Below are 9,137 nucleotides of genomic sequence, written 5' to 3'. Positions count from 1 at the left end.
CAGAACGGGCCAGGGCCCTCTCTGCTGAGAGTGCACGTGTAGGAAAAGACCCAGAGTGTATTATTTTTCATGAACCGGTTTGGGCTGGAGCTCAGTCAATGTAGTTTGTGTTTTTCTAAATCTGCATACCATGGAGAAAATGTAAAGAAGAAGAAAAAGCTGTTTTTGATCAAATCGCTTATAGAATAGGCTTCTAAAGAGAGAGAGAGTTGTGCGGCTATGACCCTGGTCAAAATCAGGAGAAACGAGAGTCCCCGGGGTTCTGATATACAAATTTGACACTAATTTTCTCTTTTAAATGATGATTCTAAATAAATATGTGTGAATACTACTCCCAGAAACCTGCCTCGGCGGCAGAGACTTGACGGCTGTTATATAATTGGAAGCTTGGTGTGCTGAACCAGCTATTTCTGAAACTTCTTTTGTTTTGTTTCACTAACATTGTTTTCAACAAAGGAGGAGACATCCCTTACATACTGACATATGGTACCTTCTATTTATAACAAGATTAACAATTCATTCACACCTTGATTGAATCCTGCTTTATTGAGATGTCACAACAGATTCTCACAGCCTGCAAAGGGAAAGACTTACAAATGATAATATTATGACAAGCAAGACACCTAAAAGTAAATGAATCATAATTGATGACAATTAGAAAGAGTTCAGCACAAACACAGAATCAGAACGGTGATAGTAAGCAGGAGTCTCAGGATTTACCTTGAGCAGAAGGAGGATTGCCTCGACGAATTCTGCTGAGTTTTCATTGCGAACTTGAGATCCCTTGAAACCTGCTAATTCATGACTTATTTTCATATTCATGTGCGAGGCACCTTCATGGTTTTAGGGTTTTAGCATATGTTTATGTTTTTGGACTGCAGCTTCACATGAGCCCCTGGTTTTAGAAAAATAGAACTGATGTGTCCTGTGATAAGTGATCTCGTGTGATCTGGTCAGAGACATGGGGGTCATATCTGACACCTCCTTCTTTTTTTTACCCCACCAATTAACAAAACGTCACTTTTACTCTCTCAATATTTTCTGACTATTTCTCACCTTCCACTCTGTTGCCACTGCAGACCTAGTCCACTTTTTTTTTTTATTGTTTGGGATTCATTGAGGGTACAAAGAATTAGGTTACACTGATAGCATTTGCTAGGTAAAGTCCCTCTTATAATTGTGTCCCGCCCCCAAGAGGTGTGCCATGCATTGTGACTCCCAACCCCGCTTCCCCTCTCCCTGGTCCCTCCTTCTCCTACCCCCCCACCTTCATGTTAGAATGGAGTACATTGCATTCTTGCTTGTATTCTTGTGACGCTTTACTAAAAGAATGTGTTCCACCTCCATTCAGGTTAATACAAACGATGTAAAGTCTCCATCTCTTTTAATGGCTGAATAATATTCTATGGTATACATATACCACAGCTTGTTAATCCAAAACTATGGAACGCTTTTCAGATTTGCATGTCATCCTTGGGCAGGGGCCATGCTAATCTTCTCTGTATCATTCCAATGTGAGTATATGTGCTACCCAAGTGAGGACAGACTCGTGGCCTTTGTTTCACCTGAGAGCTATTGCTTCCTTCCTGGTCTGGCACCTCCAACGAATTACCTCTTGTAATCTTTCTAAAGTGCTCAATGTTACTCTCTGGCTCCCAACTGCTCTTAGAATAAGGGTTGAATGTCTAGGTTCTACAGTCCTTCCAGAGGCAATGTGGCAGTGAAGACAGTATGCTTGGATACAAGTCCTGGTTCTATCTGCTGGGTGACCTTGGGGAGGTTATTGAGCTTCCTGGACCCTCAGTTGCATCTTCTAAATGAAGATTACAACAGTATCTATCTTATAGGAATTAACTACATATAAACCTCTTGGAGCAGTGCCTGACCTTTGGTAAACACTCGTAACTGTTAACTCCTCCTTGGCTGGCTCAGCTGAGCATATGACAAGCCTTTCTCCTGCTCTTCATGATGTAACCCAGCCGCTTCCTATTAGTTCTTCCACCCCATGCCCCAGAGCCTAAACATGGGCATTAGCTGTGCCCTGTCCTGAATAGTCCTCATCAACTCCCCCACCAGCTCCACCCTTCCTTTGCCTGAATAACTCCAAGTCATTTCTCATGTCTCTGTTTCAATGTCACCTCCAGGAGGAAGCTTTCCTTGACTGTCCCACCCCCACTTTCCTCATAGTCAGGCCAGATCACATTGTAAAACCGCCGCCTCCTGCCCTCCATTTCCTTCTGGAGCCCTTTCACGCAGCTGAAAAATAGCTGTGCTTATTTTTTGTGGATAATGCTTATGTCTCCCCCATTACTGAAAACTCTGCTGAGAACAGGGATTGAGTCTATCTTGTTTACAGTGGTTTCACCTGGTCCTTAATTTGTTGGATGAGGAAATCTACTTTATACTGCCTCCCTCATGAACGGATAATATTAGTTGACTTGATGTGGTAGGCAGAATAATGGCCCCCAAAGATGTCTACATCCTCGACCCTGGAACGTATGACTATGTTAACTTAAAATTCAGAGCGACTTAACCATTGTGACTATGGATTTTGAGATCATTGTAGACAAGATGAATGGGTCCAATGTAATCACGGGTGCTCTTAAAAGTCAATGAGGGAGGCAGGAGAGTCCGGGTCAAAGTGATGTGATGCAAGAAAGACTGAACCCTCCATTGCTGTCTCTGAGGGAGATAGAGGGCTACCAGCCAAGGGATGTGGATAACCTCTGGAAACTAGATTCTCCACTCCAGAGTCCAGAAGGAACCAGGACTGCCAATACCTAGATTTTAGCTCCAGGAGACTCACTTCTAACTTCTGTCCTCCAGAACCAAGATAATAAGTGTGTGTGGTTTTAAGCCACTGGTAGTGTAACTTGTTACGGCAGCAAGAGGAAATGAATACGTTTACCTGAGGTCAGAGAACAGCCACGGCCAGCCCCCCATTCCACTACCCTGCCTCTGCCACTGCCTCCAAAGTCTTGTTGGTTTTCCAATTTGCTTTCGTCTTTTTTTTTTTTTCTAAAGGAAGAAATCATTAGAACTGCAGCTGCTTACATGCAAGAGCACGTGCGGGAAGCACGGATCCGCAGATGCAAGTGTGCGGGAGAAGGTGTGCGGGATTACAGAGCTCTGAACAGCCTCCCCGTGGAACCCCAGGGGAGGGCCCCAGGTCCCAGGCCAGCACCACTCACATGCCCACCTCCTCCCTCTGCAAGGCACAAAGCCTGACAAGGTCTCGCTCGCATTTCAAAGTGCTCTCTCTTTTCAGAGCTATTTGTTATTGTCTCTGCCATCACAAGTTTAAAAAAGGAAAGTTAATTAAATATGGAACAAGACTGAGCAACATCTTTTAAACCATCATGTCATTAGAACTGGAATCCTTAGAGACCCGCTTAAAAGGGGTTTGAGAACAATGACTGTTCAATCAGATATTTATGGGCATAGTTATGTAAACACACTCTTTATTGTCTATGTATATTTAATATAATTATCAGTTTTGTAGTTGGACTCTCCAGAGGCCCAACAAATCACAGTGTTGCTTTGAAAATGTCAGCAGAAAAGACAATTACGTTGCTAGCAAATATTCATAAATTATATTTAAAAGTCCTGTGGAAATGTCCCCTATGTTGCAGAATCCGTCGCGGCAACTGGATAGTCCTTTTATTTCTTTGATTTAAGGGTGATTTTAGAAGCAAGAAGGTTCTTTGTGAAACCTTAAAGGCATGAGAGTGGCAAAGGAACAGGCCAACCTTGGAAAACAAAAGCATCTGCATTCCAGAAAATAAAGACAATCCATTCGTGGTTTCCTCTTTGCTGACTCTATAACTGGTCTGCGCGTGCACACATCCATGCAGGTACACATAGACACCTGCTCACAAAGCTGATGTGCAAATTTTATTTCTTACAATATCCCATTAAAATGAGAAAATAAATTCAATCTGTTCACTCTCTTAGTACCACTTAGAGCCATAACTCTCTCCTATGGCATTTTTCTTTAGAAACTATTTATAGTATTTCCCATTTTTCCTCTCTTAGCGTTTTTTTTCTCATTATGCACACACAGAAATAAGTGGAGAATTGGGAAACTGCTCAGTAAATTAAAATGCACCAGGCTCTTGCTAAACCAATATGAGTGGTGTAGGTTGATAAACACCTCGTAAGCATTCACAAATCACTTCTATTGCAAGATATACAATCTGCAAATCAACATCTGAATTAGCAGCTAATGACATTTGGAGGGAAAGGTTAATGTTAAGCACACAAAAGCAGTGTGGTTAAAAAAAATTAGATTTTTCTGCCTTCTTCCTATAAAAATGTTTTAAAAGGACTGAAAAGTTATCCCATGATTATAATGGGTGTTATAAATATACATGTATTGGCAATTTGAAGCATCTTAATAATATAGGGCCTGAACTGATATGCTACCTCTCATCTCAGGAATCCAAAGCCCTTTGCCTGTATCTCATTTATCCTCAAAATACCCCTCTGAGGGTAAGTGTCTGTAGGCAAAATGAAGTGGAGAGTTGAGGCAATTATCTACATAATTCAAACCCAAACCCCTGTTAATGAGGAATAAGTGGAGGATCTGATGAGATTGAATTTTCCTGATTGACTTTCTATATAGATCAAATTCCCTGGATGCTGAGACATTTTTGCACTGCACTGTCCCCAGGTAGACAGTCTAAGGAGGCGAGCACGTGGAAATCAGTCACTTCATTTTAAAAGGCTGACCCTGAATCACATATTCAACCCCGTCTCTCCGCATCTCGGGCCGCCTGGGCTCCCACTGCCTCTGCGGCATCACAGACCGTGACTGCTTCCCAGCCGGTCCCTGCCTCTGGCCTTTGTCCCTTTGCTTTCCTCACCCGAGATCCGTTCTCCTGCTCCTGAACACCTGTCTGCCCCTTCCCTGCCTGCAAAGATTACCCTGACCTCAGTTCTTCCTAGATACCTGCTTTGGCAAGGAGGCATCTTATTTATTTTATTTTATCTTATTGATACATTTGGTTGGCTTGCTGGTAATCTGTCCCATAACCATAGACAGAGGTTGTTATCTGTAATTTCGTTTACAGTGACATGAGCTTCTGCTGGCTTTCTCTTCATCAGCGTGTCACCATGTCTCTCAGGGGGAGGCTTGGGTGTGTGTTGAAGAACTAGATGTGTTCTTCGGCATGTGTGACTCCCCCCACTCCTGGGCTCATCACCAATAGACTGCAAGGAATTGCCACTCTGTAGGGTACAGTCATCCTCTACAGGTGACCACTGCCTTCCCCATGGCTGGTTATCTCCAATGGTGGCCACACCACTGCTCTTCACTTCCTACAGACCCTCAACAGTTAATGAGATTTTCCTGTAGATTTGAGGTCAATTGAGCGAACCCATTGTAGACAATGCCCTCAAGCATGACCCTGTTCCTGTGCTCGAACCATTGTCCAGGGCCACAGTGGCCCTCCCTGCAGTGCAGCAGCAGGCCCATGCCCCTCCAAGAGTGTGCCCTGCCTCTCCAGGAACCCCATCCCGTGAGCCAGGGGCTGTAGAACAAGGAGGATGTTTTTCTCTTCATCTTACTCTGGGCCCTGCCTCCTGAGTCTTCATTTCCTGTCCCAAAACACTGCTCTTCCCAGAATGGTTCCCAGTGGAATGTCCATTTCTTTCAGGGGAAATTCCAGTCCAACCTACAGGGCTGGGATTTGCCCTCTGCTCTGCCGCACCCCCTAAAAGACACAACCTACAGCCACACCTACGTTTCCTGACCCTCAGCTTTAGCTCAAATCCCCTTCAATTTCTTATCCTGAGGATGACAAGTCCCAGGCCATCATTCTCTGCTTTTGTCAGCACTGAACATACCTCTTGAAAGAAAATCCAAACTCCAAAGAAAACACAACATTCAGAAATGGGACAGTCTCAGTTCATAGGTGGGAGGTGACATTTCTTTGATAAAAACTGCATCTATTTCATTCCCTATTCCCAGGGTCTCCCGAGTGGAGGACACGTAGGAGACTGCATGCTGATGGGATGACTCTCTTCATTGACGTGAGGGCAGTAGATACAGGTAAGGCCTGAAAGAGTGGGGGAGAATCTGTCTGCTATGGAGAGACAAAGCAAGTGCCCCAATCTCATGGATAAATTAGTCTTTGCAAGGGGACAACATGACATCCAAAATATTTTGCTCTTATATAGTATCTTCCTCCCAACAGCTCAGATTATTTTCCTAGCCATTGTTACAGTTATCCCCATCACCCCACTATGATTACTCAGCACTTCCAACATTTTATAGGAGCACAATGTCAGTGATTTATCCAAGGTCACAGAATATATCAGTGGGATTGACTTTAAAGGAAAGGCCCCAGATTACCTTTCTATACATTCCATCTTTTCATACAGGGATTGTGCCCGACTAGACTCAGTTGTCACTATATTGCTTTTTAATTGTTTATTTTCATGTTTGTCTTCCCACTAGATTGTGGGTTACATTGATCAGTGTCCCAGGGGTGCAGAAAAGATGCACAAATGCCCCATGAAATGTTGGTTGAAGGAATGTTGAATGTTAATGTGCTTGCTGATCTTAAAGCCAGTGGGGCCAGATCTGGAGCCCTGTGCATTGTCACGTCACTAAGGGAGCGCTCTCCGGTCTGCGATGTGCTCATGGCTCTCTTCACTGGCATCCCAACAACACCTTCCCAGCACCTTCTTTACTGAGGATGGCAGAAGTCAACAACCCATGTAGGCCTGAGTGTTAACAGCATGGCTCACGCCTCTTGGGACCATTTGCATGTTCTAGGCATGGATAGCATGAGAGTGGGGGAAGACAGTAAAAGTAACTAAAAAGAGAAAGAATGAGGGATGAAGATCAGAGAGGCGAAGAGTAGCTGCCGGAAGTGCAGCTGCCACCGTAATTACCTTTGGCGCCTTGTGGTCACACTGTAACATAGGTTCTTCCCCTTGTCTTAAAAGATGAATGGTTCCCAGCTGGCCCACCCTAGGTTAATGACTCTCACAGGTGAAGAGTGGTTGGATTTAATTAGGGCTTGGACCTTTTTAGGGCTTCTTGGGAAGTTCATCAAGCTCCGCTTATTGTGGGAAGATGGATTGGGTAAGAGATTAGTCATTTGGTTATTTTCTCCTTGAGCAACTGTGGGGCTAAAATCTGAACTACTCCTGTGTTCTTTTAGACCCTCTGCCTTTTATAAGTAATAATAACGAAAACTCTGGAAATGTAAAGGAACTGCCTTAGGTTCTTCGTTAAGGGTATGGAAAGAAAGTCAAGGAAAAGTTAGACCCCATCTCTTCCCAAACACATAGGACTGGGCAAGGTGCCTGCTCCAAATGGGCCTGTGGGGCCTCACATTTCACTCCCATTAAGGCAGAAGCAGTTCAAAGCCAGTAGCAGCAGAGGGAGTAAATGAATGAATAGTGAAATGCAGCACACAGGTGTAATAATGTGTTTAAAACATCTAAAATAACCAGGAAGGCACACTACCTGCTATCCAGTAGCTTCTCCAGGAGCACAAATCAGCTCAGTTTTCAGAATTTGCAGGAATAAGAGCGCCTATGTTGTGGGGGGCGTCTCTCTATTATTCCTTAATCCTCATGACCAGCATATGAAGGATATTCATAATTTCACTTAGCAATGAAGAAGCTGACACTCAGCGTGGCCTGATCAGAGTTGGCAGAGGCAGGATTTGAAAACAGATGTATCTCCGGTTTGCACGTTACCCCCTCTCTTCTTGAGACAACTACCTATGGCCTCCTCTCTCTTATTTCTTAGCCTTCTCTTTCTCTTCCTCCTCCTTTTTTTCAAGTTTTGGTATACTGAACATACAGTCTTTTATGGAGAAAGTCTATGTCTCGTAGGGATATCTTTAGATAACAAACAAATATAGAACAGTCACACTCTTCCTGTGAGGGGCTGATATCCTGGCCATACAGATATTTTTATCTTATGCTCCAAATAAATACAGTACTGGATGGAAACGAGACAAGGAAAGAAGAACGTTCACTGCTCCAGGAAATATGTAATCCCCAGCCAAAAAGCAACAATTCAGGAGGACAGTCTGGGGGTAGTTCATTCTGAAAATCAGTGCATTTCTCAGGGTTTCTGGAAAAGAGAAAGAAAAGGTGTTATATTACCTAATTCTTCGCTGCAGTTTTGACGGGACAGATTTTCTTACTTCCTGCCAGAAATGGTTATGAGGTGTTGCCATGAAGAATGAGAGACCTGTGATGCCTCTGAGCAAGGGCAGGATGATGGAGGCAAAGGCGAGGCTTTGCTCTGGGCTCCCGTAGCATGCCTTGCTAAAGCACTCACAGATGAAAGGCTACCGTGTGTATAAAATATTGTCATTATTGCTGTAACAGAGAGTGTATCATTATATTTACAGGATGTCCCAAACCCTGAGAAACTGGAATTTGTGGTGAGAAGTGCCTTGCCAGAGCTTTGAAAGCCCACGAGGGACTTGGGGGTAGTCTGATGGAGATACCGGAAGGCCTTGGAGGTCATGGCAGGTGCAGGAGTGTGTGTGCACATGTGCACGGCGTGTTCTTAAGAATAAATGCTCCAGGGAATAGTCAGAATTGTGGAGAGGAAAATGAAAACGAGGAGGCAGCATCGCACTTCCTGAAATGCCATGCCCTGGGGCACTTAGGAAGGATGTAATGGGCCAGGGAAGGGATTGTTAGATGGGCCTTTGAGGCTAAATCTTTATAAAAATGTCAGTAGCTAGGCACAGCAACTTGCACCTATAATCTTAGTACTTTGGGAGGCTGAGGTAGGTGGACTACTTAAACTATAGAGTTCGAGACCAGCCTGCGTAGGAGAGAGACCCCGTCTCTATTAAAAATAGAAAAGCTAGCTGGGCATGGTGGCAGGCACCTCTAGTCGCAGCTACTCCGGAGACTGAGAAAAGAGGATCACTTGGGCCCAGGAATATAAGTTGCTGTGAGCTATAATGATATATAGGGCAGTCTACTATGGGTGACAGAGTGAGACTCTGTCTGAAAAAAAAAGGGAAAAGAAAAGTCGGTAATTTGTCTAGCTATTTCAAGAGGAACAAAATAAAACTTCCCCATCAATCTCCCATACAAAGCCAAAGACAGGCTACTTTTGACCTGAATTTACCCACATGATTTTCTTCAAC

The 9,137-nt window shown here is 44.0% G+C and overlaps 1 non-coding gene across 1 annotated transcript; it reads right to left on the bottom strand.

Moving 5' to 3' along the window:
* Window positions 1–1,436: 1,436 nt before the first annotated feature.
* Window positions 1,437–1,543, bottom strand: LOC128572150 (U6 spliceosomal RNA). The gene has a single exon (XR_008376063.1). It is a non-coding gene; the product is annotated as a U6 spliceosomal RNA (small nuclear RNA).
* Between the last annotated feature and the right edge of the window lie 7,594 nt (window positions 1,544–9,137).

Source organism: Nycticebus coucang, chromosome 19, assembly GCF_027406575.1.
Source record: "Nycticebus coucang isolate mNycCou1 chromosome 19, mNycCou1.pri, whole genome shotgun sequence".
In the NCBI taxonomy this organism is placed as follows: Eukaryota; Metazoa; Chordata; class Mammalia; order Primates; family Lorisidae; genus Nycticebus; species Nycticebus coucang.
This window is presented reverse-complemented; position numbering and strand designations above follow the sequence as displayed.